The sequence below is a fragment of the Rhinichthys klamathensis genome, unplaced genomic scaffold (genome assembly GCF_029890125.1).
Source record: "Rhinichthys klamathensis goyatoka isolate OS25496 unplaced genomic scaffold, OSU_Roscu_1.1 h1tg000036l_1, whole genome shotgun sequence".
In the NCBI taxonomy this organism is placed as follows: Eukaryota; Metazoa; Chordata; class Actinopteri; order Cypriniformes; family Leuciscidae; genus Rhinichthys; species Rhinichthys klamathensis.
Window position 1 is genome coordinate 9,581,920 of NW_026606584.1, and position 13,264 is coordinate 9,595,183.

Genomic DNA, 13,264 nt, shown 5'->3' on the forward strand with positions numbered 1-13,264 from the left:
TTAATGTATTCACTGCTGTTTCTTTTTTTGCAAAAAATAAATAAAATAAATAATCTCTGGAGAGAAAAAACGGAGTTCAAATGTAGGCCTTGGTGGGAATTTGTGGTTCCCTTTCGAACGGTCACTTCGTATTGCGTAGCTATACGCAGTGGGGAAACTCCTTTTCCTCGATTTACTGAATCCTATATGTAAAACGCATTTGCAGCTGCACAGCTAGCACACTGAGCGTCTGACACGCTCATAGGCTGTGCTGCAGCAACTGCACATCCAATGGCGCGGGCGACTCTGACGCGCAACCAATGAGCTAGCCCAACGTCAGAGCCCGCCGAGGGGGCGTGGCCCAGCCCATATAGACCCCCGAATTCGCCATTATAACAGATTTTACTCCTTCAGCGACAGTACACATGTCCCTGAGCTTTTTACTGTGTATTCGCCGTCGAACAAGCCTTTCAGCCTGAGCGAGCTTCTCTTCAGCAGACTTCGCCTGCACGTCGATTGTCTCCTGACGCCATCTCACCTGTGGCTATCCGGCGACATCCTATATCCTTTGTATTATTATTTGTATTCTTTTCAGTATGCCTCGTTCATCCTGCGCCACGTGCGGAGGCCGTCTGCACGAGGCAGACCAGCACACGAGCTGCATTTCCTGCCTGGGTGTCGACCACGCAGAGAATGCTCTCTCTGCCGGCGGATGTGAGGCCTGCGACTGCATGCCTATCTCCGTGCTGCGCAATCGGCTAGCTCTCTCCCGGGACGGCGAGGATCGTCGCCGGATCGTCCTGGTCGCTAATCCACTGGCCACCGATTGAGAAGCGGTGACTGGGTCGAGAGAGCCCGGCCACTCGTCCTCAGAAGCGGCGATGGATAGGCTGTCGTCGCGCTCGAGAGATCCGCCGAAGGAGACGAGGCCCCCCCCCACACACACACACACGTGGCGGGCCTCGTCTCCTTCGACTCCAAAATGCTTTCGGCGTTGGACGAACTCCGACGCCGAAACTCTCGAGGCCGTCACGGACCTCGAGCTCGAGTGGGCCTCGCCCGAGGAGCCGCCTCGTAGTCGGCTGGATGGATGGTTTCTGGAGGGGCGCCAGCAGGCCCCGCGTCACAAACCGGCGCCATTTTTCCCCGAGGTCCACGAGGAGCTAACCAAGGCCTGGCGCGCTCCATACTCAGCACGTGTGGGATCCGCAGTTTCCGCGACGCTCTCCTCCGTGGATGGCGCAGCGGAAAAGGGTTATGAGTCTTTGCCGCCCCTCGAAGAGGCCGTGGCAGCTCATCTTTGCCCGAACACTGCAGCTAGCTGGCGAGCTAGAGCCGCTCATCCCAACAAACCCTGCCGTAACACCTTAGCCCTCGCTGGACGCGCGTACGCCGCCTCCGGTCAGGCTGCATCGGCCCTGCACACGATGGCCGTGTTGCAGGTCTACCAGGCCAAACTCCTCCGGTCCATGGACGAGGCTGGCCCGGACCCGGAGACCTTTCGGGACCTGAGGAGTGCTACGGACTTAGCGCTGCGTGCTACTAAGTCTACAGCACAGGCCATCGGCAGAAACATGGCTAGTTTGGTCGTGCTCGAGTGCCATCTTTGGCTTAACCTCACCGAAATCAAGGAGGCTGACAAAACGAGGTTTCTCGACGCCCCGGTGTCCAGCTCCGGTCTCTTCGGCCCGGCGGTGAAGGGATTCTCGGAAAGGTACACGGAGGCACAGAAAGCGTCCCAGGCCATGCGACACTTCTTGCCGAAACGTTCGAGCTCCGCGTCCAGCAAGCCCAAGCCGCCGCCTTCGCCTCATCCAGCCAAGCCGGCGAAACAGGCCTCTCAGCCCCGCCCTGCGGCTGATAGCCAGCGCCAGTCAAGGCCCGCGAAGCGCTACCCGCTCCCCAGGCGTCAAGGCCCTCGACCCAGTGCCGGGGCCGACCAGGCGCCTCCGAAGTCGTCCTAGCACGGAGGGGAAAGAGAGAGGGCTCGTGTCTCGCGCTAGCCGGACCACCCTCGAAGAAACCAGCAAAACTTCCCACAGCTCCCTGTTCAGTTCAGGCGGCTGGGGATTTTATTATTGTAAACAGGCCCGCAGCAGTGAGCGCGTCTTTGCAAACAAACGCCGTTTTCACGGCAACCCAAATAAAGCACAAAAAGAGCATGTTTCACAATCACAACACACGGGTTCACGGTCCCCCTTCACTAGGCGGCCCCCGCCCTGTTGCAACACTGACTTCCCCCCGGGCAAAAGCCTATATAGTCAGTCAAACACTCAGTATGTGCACAAATCACATTATAAGGGTATCAGGTCCCCCTATGTTAGGCGGTCCCCCCCATTCAGTGTGTCACGCCCTAGCCACACGAGTGATGGCCTGGCAAGCCATCCCTGGTGTGTCGAGTTGGGTCATAAACACTATAAAGCGAGGCTACTCGCTCCAATTCGCTCGCAGACCCCCGAAATTCCAGGCGGTTATCGAGACATCGGTGAGAAGCGGCGCGGATCACGTGCTTCGCACCGAAGTTCAGGAATTATTAGCAAAAGGAGCGATAGAGTCAGTCCCTCCCGCGCTAATGTATTCGGGGTTTTACAGCCGCTATTTTCTAATTCCAAAGAAAGACGGCGGGCTCAGACCCATACTAGATCTGAGGCGTTTGAACAGGGCTCTCATGAGACGGCCGTTCAGAATGTTAACACTCAAACAAATTCTCGCGCAAGTTCGCCCGGGGGATTGGTTTGTTTCAATGGATCTGAAAGATGCATACTTTCATATTCAGATCGACCCTCGTCACAGGCCATTTTTGAGATTCACCTTCGAGGGGAGGGCATATCAATACACCGTTCTGCCGTTCGGTCTGGCTCTGGCACCCCGTACATTCACGAAATGTATGGATGCAGCGCTCTCCCCGCTGAAAAGCCAGGGAGTGCGTGTGCTGAATTATCTCGACGACTGGCTGGTGTTAGCGCAGTCGAGAGACGAACTAATAGTTCACAGGGATTTGATTCTCGGCCATTTAAAATGCCTGGGTCTCACAATCAATGTTGCCAAGAGCGAACTGAACCCCAGCCAGACTGTGGTCTTTCTGGGCACGGTTTTAGACTCGGTGACAATGAAAGCGCGGCTCACTCAAGAGCGCGCGCTCTCTGTGCAGACACTGGCAGCCGCATTCAGGGCGCGCGAGCGCGCGCCTCTGAAGAGGTTTCAGAAACTGCTTGGTCTAATGGCAGCCGCATCATCAGTACTCCACATGGGATTACTGCACATGCGCCCGCTGCAGCACTGGCTGAAACACCGTGTGCCAACCCATGCATGGCAGTCAGGCAGCCTGCGCATTATGGTGAATCACGGGTGTGAGAACACTGATTCCCTGGCGGGCTCAGGACTGGTACCGCAAGGGGGTGACCATGGGGATAGTTTCCAGGAGGAAGGTGGTTTTTACAGACGCATCCAACATGGGTTGGGGAGCGCTGCACGAGGGCAAGCCTGCCTCCGGCCTCTGGTCGAGCACGGAGCAGAGCTTACATATCAACTGTCTGGAAATGAAAGCAGTTGGTTTGGCCCTGGAAGCTTTTCTGTCAAACCTCAGGGGTCACCACTTCCTGGTCCGTACAGACAACGTGTCTGTGGTGGCCTACATAAATCGCCAGGGTGGCATCAGGTCAGGCAACCTGTATGCTATGGCGAGGGACCTCCTCTTGTGGGCACAGGCCAATCTGAGCTCTCTGAGAGCAGCGCATGTCCCAGGCGTCCAGAATGTGGGCGCGGATATGCTCTCAAGGGGCAACACTCCCCTAGGCGAGTGGTCCCTGAACCCTCAGACGGTCAGTCTAATATGGGAGATGTTCGGCGAGGCCGAAGTCGACCTTTTCGCCTCGAGAGCCAACACCCACTGCAGGGTGTTCTTCTCGAAAAACAGGGAAGCGCTGGCTCATCTCTGGCCCAGCCGCCCCCTTTACGCTTTTCCCCCCGTCTCGATGATCCCACAAGTGATCGAGCGGGTCAGGGAGAGCGGATGCCCAGTCCTTCTGGTGGCTCCTCTCTGGAAATCCAGACCATGGTTTCCGGAACTGGTTCAGTTGTCAGACACGACCCCCTGGCCTGTTCCGATGAGGAAGGATCTCCTCACACAGGCCAACGGAACGATATGGCATCCCCGACCCGATTTATGGGCCCTACATGTGTGGCCCCTAAACGGTTACCCGGGGACCTTCCGGACAGGGTCTTAAGCACTATCTCTGAAGCAAGGGCCCCGTCTACTCGGCGCCTTTATGCTTTAAAGTGGTCGGGTTTTTCCAGCTGGTGCTCGAGAAATCGTATTGACCCAGAGTCATGTGAGGTTTCGGTGGTGCTCTCCTTCCTGCAGGAGCTACTGGACGCGGGCCGCACCCCGTCCACGCTCAAAGTGTATGTGGCAGCCATCGCAGCGCATCATGCTCTGGTGGCTGGCCAATCACTAGGAAGGAATGACCTGGTGGTAAAGTTTCTGAAGGGTGCTAGGAGGATTAACCCCTCCAGGCCCCCTTCGGTGCCACCTTGGGACCTCTCCACGGTCCTTAGGGCCCTGAGGGGACCACCTTTTGAGCCGCTCCAGTCGGTTGATCTAAAACCACTTTCGCTAAAGACTGCTCTCCTGTTGGCATTGGCATCTATCAAGCGAGTGGGAGATCTGCAGGCCCTCTCTGTGAGTCCTGCATGTTTGGAGTTTGGATCGGATGACTCCAGAGTCATTCTCAAACCCAGGCATGGTTACGTACCCAAGGTGCTCTCAACGCCGTTTAGAGCACAAGTTATTACACTGTTAGCCCTTCCCCCTTCTGCCGAGGATGGGGAGGTTAATCTTCTCTGCCCTGTCAGGGCGTTGAGAATCTATCTGGAGCGTTCTGCGTCTTTTAGACAATCAGAACAGCTGTTTGTCAGCTTTGGTGGCCGATCTAAGGGTGATCCAGTCACTAAGCAAAGACTGTCTAGATGGATAGTGGATGCCATTTCTTTGGCCTACACCTCAGTGGGTCAGGTTTGCCCCATAGGTGTCAAGGCCCATTCGACCAGAGGTATGGCCTCGTCGTGGGCTTGGTCATCTGGGTTTCCCATTCAAGATATTTGTGATGCGGCCGGCTGGTCCTCGCCTTCCACATTTATGAAGTTCTATAATATGGAGGTACCTTCCCTGCAGGCGAAGGTGCTTTCGGTATGATTGAGACCTGACAGTGGCTGGTCTTGTCTACAAAAATTACTGTGCATAATCACATACATATTTATATAAACCCGCTTAGGCCGGTAATAAAGTTATACTAATAATCCCAACGGTGTCTGGTTTTGTTAGTATATTCTGTTAGTTGTACTGACTTTATATATATTATTCAGGCCCGACTGTGTCTGGTCTGTTATATATATATAAGTATATGCATATGTTATTGGGTTCTGGCTTGTTCTGTTAGCTCAGGGGTCCTGAGTTGCAGTGCAACCAGTTACTCAGGGTGCGGCGTTTTGCATGGCGTCCCCACTGCGTATAGCTACGCAATACGAAGTGACCGTTCGAAAGGGAACTACTCGGTTACTATCGTAACCTCAGTTCCCTGAGAGAGGGAACGAGTATTGCGTAGCCGGCCGCACTATGGTAACTGTTGAAGTTGTCGCTTCAGTCGTATAAACCTGCTATAATGGCGAATTCGGGGGTCTATATAGGCTGGGCCACGCCCCCTCGGCGGGCTCTGACATTGGGCTAGCTCATTGGTTGTGCGTCAGAGTCGCCCGCGCCATTGGATGTGCAGTTGCTGCAGCACAGCCTATGAGCGTGTCAGACGCTCAGTGTGCTAGCTGTGCAGCTGCAAATGCGTTTTACATATAGGCTTCAGTAAATCGAGGAAAAGGAGTTTCCCCACTGCGTATAGCTACGCAATACTCGTTCCCTCTCTCAGGGAACTGAGGTTACGATAGTAACCTGTCATGGATCACTGAAAGATAGTCAAGGATTCAGATGCGAGTGAACAAGTATTTATTTGTCAAAAGAGAAGACAAGAGACTCAATTCGACAGGTAGCATCCACAAGGATCGTACTGAACGAATAGGTTACAGTTCTCATATAGACAAACTCAGAATGGAGGTGATCGATGATCCTCGGCAGACTCAGGGAATGAAGTGGCAGAATCCTCAGGTGAACACAGAACACGCTCGGGCAGACTAGGCAACGCAGGGACTCAGCGGGCGGAATGCAGATCCAACGTGGAGAAGATCCTATGGAAGCTTCGAAGAAGCAGGACAGGAACAGGGGAACAGGCTCAGACCCAGGAGAACCTCCACAACCATCTGACAGAGACAAGACGAGTGAGCAAACAATATATAGGACATCCTCATTCAGAACAGCTGGCGCTGATCGGCTCATCAGTGGAACGAGCCAGCTGACGAGCCACGCCCATTCACACAGCACGCACACACATAGCGAGAGAGAGTCCATGAATCCATGAACCGTGACAGTACCCCTCCTCCTAGGAACGCCGCCTGGCGTTCCCAGACACCCTTACCTGTCGATTGTAATCATCGATAAGGGAGTGATCCAGAATGTCTCTGGCAGGAACCCAACTTCTCTCCTCCGGACCGTAACCTTCCCAGTCCACCAAGTACTGGAACCCGCGTCCCCTCCGTCTCGAGTCCAGAATACGGTTAACCGAAAAAGTAGGCTCCCCATCTACGAGTCGCGGCGGGGGGGGAACCGGAGCAGGCGGATTAAGATGTGACCGAAAAACGGGTTTAATTTTGGAGACATGAAACGCGGGATGAATTCTCTTGTACGCTAGAGGCAATTTGAGGCGGACTGTCACCGGACTAATAATCTTGGTGATAGTGAACGGGCCAATGAATTTAGGAGCTAATTTATTTGAGACGGAACGGAGAGGAATATTCTTCGTAGAAAGCCACACTCTTTGACCAGCGACGTATACGGGTGGCCTCGACCGGTGGCGATCGGCCTTAGCCTTGGTGCGCGCCCCCACTTGGAGCAGAGTCTCACGGGCTCTGGTCCATGTGCGGTGACACCTCTGGACGAACGCGTGAGCGGAGGGGACCGCGACTTCGGATTCCAGACTGGGAAAAATTGGTGGCTGGTAACCTAAACTACATTCAAACGGAGATAGGCCCGTGGATGACACTGGTAATGTATTGTGGGCGTACTCCACCATAGAGATATGTTGGCTCCAAGAGGAAGGATTCCTGGCGGCCAAACAACGCAATACTCTTTCCAAATCCTGGTTGGCTCTCTCGGTCTGGCCATTGCTCTGGGGGTGAAACCCTGAGGACAGACTAACGGTCGCTCCCAGTGATTTACAAAACTCTTGCCAAAATTTGGACACAAATTGGGGTCCTCTGTCAGAAACCACGTCAATCGGAAGGCCATGTAAGCGAAAGACGTGATCTACAACAATCACCGCTGTCTCCTTGGCTGAGGGTAGTTTGGGCAAGGGAATAAAATGAGCCGCCTTCGAGAATCGGTCCACCACGGTCAAAACTACCGTGTACCCTTGAGAGGGTGGGAGGGCGGTGATAAAATCTAGCGCGATGTGGGACCAGGGTCTCGAAGGGACAGGCAGCGGTTGGAGTAACCCATCTGGGGGTCGATTGGAAGTCTTACCAGTGGCACATACCGAGCAAGCCAAAACAAAACTGTGAATGTCGCGTGCCATAAGTGGCCACCAGAATCGTTGCTTGACCAAAAAACTGGTGCGATTAACTCCTGGATGGCAAGCTACGTTGGAACAATGCCCCCACTTAATGACGTCTGACCGTAATCCCTCCGGCACAAATAAACGATTCGGTGGGCAGCCGGGCGGAGGCGTTACCCCTTCTAAGGCCGTCTTGACCTTCGATTCGACCTCCCATGTGAGTGTGGAGACAAATAGGGTCTCGGGTAAAATGCACTCGGGAGTAGACGGGCGTTCGGAACGGTCAAAAATACGCGATAAAGAATCGGGTTTGATGTTTTTGGAACCCGGGCGGTACGAGAGAGAAAAATCAAAACGTCCGAAAAAAAGTGCCCACCGAGCCTGCCTGGAGTTCAGTCTTTTGGCGGTTCTGATATATTCCAGGTTCTTGTGATCGGTCCAGACAATAAAAGGTACCCCCGACCCTTCCAACCAATGACGCCATTCCTCCAACGCTAACTTTACTGCCAACAACTCTCTGTTACCAATGTCATAGTTACGTTCGGCAGGCGATAAACGACGAGACAAAAACGCGCAGGGATGCATCTTGTCATCCGTGAGAGAACGCTGGGAAAGAACTGCTCCTACCCCCACCTCTGATGCGTCGACCTCCACCACGAACTGACGTGAAGAATCAGGGGCTATCAAGATGGGAGCTGAAACAAAGCAGCCTTTCAGTTTGGCAAACACAGCCTCAGCTGTGTCTGACCACCTGAACGCAGTTCGGGGGGAGGTCAAGGCAGTCAACGGCGCGGCTAGTTGGCTGAAATTGCGAATGAAACGCCGGTAGAAGTTGGCGAACCCCAGAAACCTCTGTAGGGCCTTACGGGAATCTGGACTTGGCCACTCCACCACAGCCTTAACCTTCTCAGGATCCATGCGTACTCCCTCAGACGAAATGATGTACCCTAGGAAAGGAACAGACTGTGCATGAAAAGCGCATTTCTCCGCCTTGACAAAAAGCCCATTCTCTAGCAACCTCTGGAGCACTCGTCTGACGTGTTGAACGTGCTCCTGGAGAGACGAAGAAAAAATCAATATGTCATCCAGGTAAACATATATGAACTGATCTACCATGTCTCTCAACACATCATTGACGAGTGCCTGGAAGACTGCAGGGGAGTTGGAAAGCCCGAACGGCATAACCAAGTATTCAAAGTGCCCCCTGGGGGTGTTAAACGCGGTCTTCCACTCATCCCCCTTCCTGATGCGAACCAAATGATATGCATTACGTAAATCCAATTTTGTGAAGATAGATGCTCCCTGCAACCTCTCAAAAGCTGAAGACATCAACGGCAAAGGATAAGTATTCTTAACCGTGATGTTGTTCAACCCCCGGTAATCAATACAAGGTCGCAGAGATCCATCCTTCTTCCCCACAAAAAAGAATCCCGCCCCCGCTGGAGAAGAGGAAGGGCGGATGAACCTGGTGGCTAGAGAATCAGAAATATATTTCTCCATAGCCTCCCTTTCTGGAGCAGAAAGTGAATATAACTTGCCCTTGGGCGGAGACGTACCTGGCAGTAACTCTATGGCACAGTCATAGGGACGATGAGGAGGAAGAGAAGCAGCCCGAGACTTACTGAACACCTCCTTCAGGTCGCGGTACTCCGGTGGCACGTTAGACAGATTCACCGACTCCTCCTGCAACACAGAACGAGAAACAGACGGGACGGCAGACAAAAGACATGAGGCATAACAATCATTACTCCACGCGGAAACAGAGTTTTGGCCCCACTCTATCCGAGGTCCGTGCTGAACCAACCACGGGTGACCCAGGACAATAGGAGCGTGAGGTGACTGAGTGAGGTAGAGTGAAGTCTTTTCAGTGTGGTTTCCCGAGGTAATGAGTGTAATAAGTCCGGTGGAGTGAGTGATACCCGGGAGTTCTTGCCCATTGAGTGCGTTGATAGTGATCGTTCTCTCTAACGTAGTGATGGGGAGGCGAAGCTTGCGTGCCAGTGAAAAGTCCATAAGGTTTCCCTCTGCTCCCGAATCCACCAGCGCTTGACAGCTGAAGGAGTGTTCCGCCCACTGGAGTCTAACCGGGAGGAGAGTGGCGCTCGAGGGTCCAGTCATGGAGAGCCCGCCCGACAGTAGCCGCCGTCCTACCGCCGGGCTTGGCCTTTTAAAGGACAGGTGTTGACGAAATGGCCGGCCTCCCCGCAGTAAAGACATAAACCCCTCGAGCGACGGTGTTCTCTCTCCTCCCGGGAAAGCCGAGCTCGACCTACCTGCATGGGCTCAGGATCGTTCAGGGGACTGACCGCGCTCAAGCTCCGGGCACTGGAACTCGTGGTGAATTCGGCCGCAGGCATCCGGTATGGTCGGCTCTCCTGCTGTTGAAGGCGAGCATCGACTCGTAATGCTAACTCGATTAGTCCATCCAGTGTCTTGGGCAGCTCCAGGGTATAAATCTCCCTCTGAACGCGGTCAGCCAGCCCATGCAGGAACATGTCCCACTGCGCCTCCTCGTTCCACTTGCACTCGGCCGCCAATGTCCGGAACTCTATGGAATAGTCAGAGACTGACAGTTGGTTCTGGCGAAGGTCAGCGAGTTGGCGGGCAGCCTCGCGTCCAGCGACGGCGCGGTCAAACACTCGTGTCATCTCTAGCTCGAGTGCCTGGAACGAGGAGCAGCACTGATGTCTGTTCTGCCACACCGCTGTTCCCCACTGAGCCGCGCGGCCAGAAAGTAGTGTCATCACCAGGGCTATCTTCGACTCCTCAGACGCAAATGTCATTGGCTGAAGTGAGAAAAAAATAGAGCACTTAGTCAGGAACGTTCTGCACAGATTGGGCTCGCCCGAATACCTCTCAGGTGCTGGGATGCGCGGTTCTGGTGCGAGGGCACGCGGCTCTGGTTGCTGGAAAATCCCTTGGGGAACAGGCGGGGGCGGTGCCGGCGCAGTGGGAACTCTCAGGCGTTGAATTTGAGAGGTGAGCTCGGACACCTGCGTTACCAAAGCCTGTATCGCCCGTCCCGAAGCTCCGATCTGCTCGTCCTGGCGATCCATCCGGGCGTGGCTTCCGGCGAACATCTGTTCGATCCCGGGGTCACTCGCTGAATCCATGAGATGGTGGTCAGATGGTTCTGTCATGGATCACTGAAAGATAGTCAAGGATTCAGATGCGAGTGAACAAGTATTTATTTGTCAAAAGAGAAGACAAGAGACTCAATTCGACAGGTAGCATCCACAAGGATCGTACTGAACGAATAGGTTACAGTTCTCATATAGACAAACTCAGAATGGAGGTGATCGATGATCCTCGGCAGACTCAGGGAATGAAGTGGCAGAATCCTCAGGTGAACACAGAACACGCTCGGGCAGACTAGGCAACGCAGGGACTCAGCGGGCGGAATGCAGATCCAACGTGGAGAAGATCCTATGGAAGCGTCGAAGAAGCAGGACAGGAACAGGGGAACAGGCTCAGACCCAGGAGAACCTCCACAACCATCTGACAGAGACAAGACGAGTGAGCAAACAATATATAGGACATCCTCATTCAGAACAGCTGGCGCTGATCGGCTCATCAGTGGAACGAGCCAGCTGACGAGCCACGCCCATTCACACAGCACGCACACACATAGCGAGAGAGAGTCCATGAATCCATGAACCGTGACATAACCGAGTAGATTCATCTCAGTAAGAATCTTTTCATCAGAAAGATTCGTTCACTTGTTATTTTTGCAGGTTACATCAGCAGTAGTAGCCAATGGCTGAATCCGAAATCGCCCCCTACACCCTCATTCACTGTTCCCTAAACGTTAGTCCACTAATAGTTAACTCGAAAGAATGAATAAAAAAGAGTGAGAGAATTCGGACAGCCGGTGAGCTTACATCGGTTGTTATTGCAGTGCATATGTGGGATTGAACGAGTGTAGTCAATAACGTCCAAGGTTTCGGATACTGTCCCTTCAAAGAATGCCCTATTTGAGGGTAAGGAGGCGAGATTCAGCCAGTAGGCTGTTTTGCGTATTATGAATCAGTGATTGAATCAATCGTTAATAAACACCGACCGAAGGCAAAACAATTCTGTCTTTTATTAAAACGTATTTACAAATAAAATGCTTGATCTGTAGTTGGGTGAAAGTGTAGGCTACCCTCGTTGCTCATTGTGTCATGAAAAAACGTTGACCCCAGAGCGGTCAGTAGTGAGGTGTCATGGTATAAAATGGGAGGGCTTTGGTTACCTGGGATGCGTTGTCATCCGTACCGCCCCATTTTGCGGGAGTTCGTCATTTATGAATGGAATATTTGGTGTGCTGTCTCCGTGTCATGCGGCTGTGCAGGCTTCCCTGAGTTTCAGGTTGGTAGGCTACTTCTGTTTTAAGGAGGTTTTTTGTCAATGAAATGTTTACACATTGAGTTTGTGTAGTTTGATGACGAACAACTAGCGGCACACATGGCCAGCGAGCACGCACACTGTGAACATCTCCTGTAACGTTAGTCCCAAAATTTTACTTAGCCTAGTACATGCCCTATATACTAGCGTTATAAACTATCTGTGGTTCGAGCTAAAACTGGGTACATTCGATTATCATGAAAACACATCCCAGAACGGCCGACTCGGTTAACCCCTAGGTTCTCTTACGAGAGATACTCTCGTACTGCGTAGTAAAACTACGCTTTGGGGAAAATCCTTTTCCACGAGAATACTGAAGCCTAAAATTATCCTTAATTTTGTATAGATGTAAAACGCGTTGCCGCAGCATACAGACCTAGGCGAGACAGCCGATTGGCTGCTGTGCTGGCAACTGCTTGAGCCTATCGAGCGAGACCATGAGTGACGTCACACCCAATGGGGGCGCTTACCGCCGAAACGGGCGTGGCTTGGGACTATAAATTGCGCTCGCAGGCTTAACTCTGTGATTTTTAATCCTTCAGCGAAGTCTCCTACATTGCTGGATCCGAGGAGAAGCCGCGCCGTCGACAGAAGCAACTCAGCGGGACGAGTCGGAAGCTGCTGGCCTCGCCGCCTTCACCGCCTTCCCAGCTGCGCTATCTGGCGCCTATATCCTTTCTCTAACCTCTGTGTGTGCTCGCCGGCGCGATCACACACTCCGGGCCCTATTTTAACGATCTGAAACGCAAGTGTCAAAGCGCAAAGCGCAAGTAACTTTGTGGGCGGATCCCGGCGCTGTTGCTATTTTCCCGGCGGGATAAATGCCTCTTGCGCCTGGCGCAAATCTAAAAGGGGTTGGTCTGAAGTAGCTTCATTATTCATAGGTGTGGTTTGCGCGTAACGTGAAATAAACCAATCAGAGCGTCATCTCGCATTCCCTTTAAAAGCAGGCGCGCTTGTTCTAATGCGGATTCCTATTATAACGGCGGATTTGCCAGGCGCGCGCCAGGAGCGGTTCACAGCCGAGGAGAGCAACGTTCTCGTCAGGGCCGTAAAACACAGAGAAGTGACATTGGGGATGTAGAAACCCACCCAAATTAACTTCTGTTAAACAGGCGTATGATAATTTGGGTAAATGTGTAAGCTACATGTATGCTTTTATAATAAATTGCCTATCTATCTATCTATCTATCTATCTATCTATCTATCTATCCATCTATCTATCTATCTATCTATCTATCTAT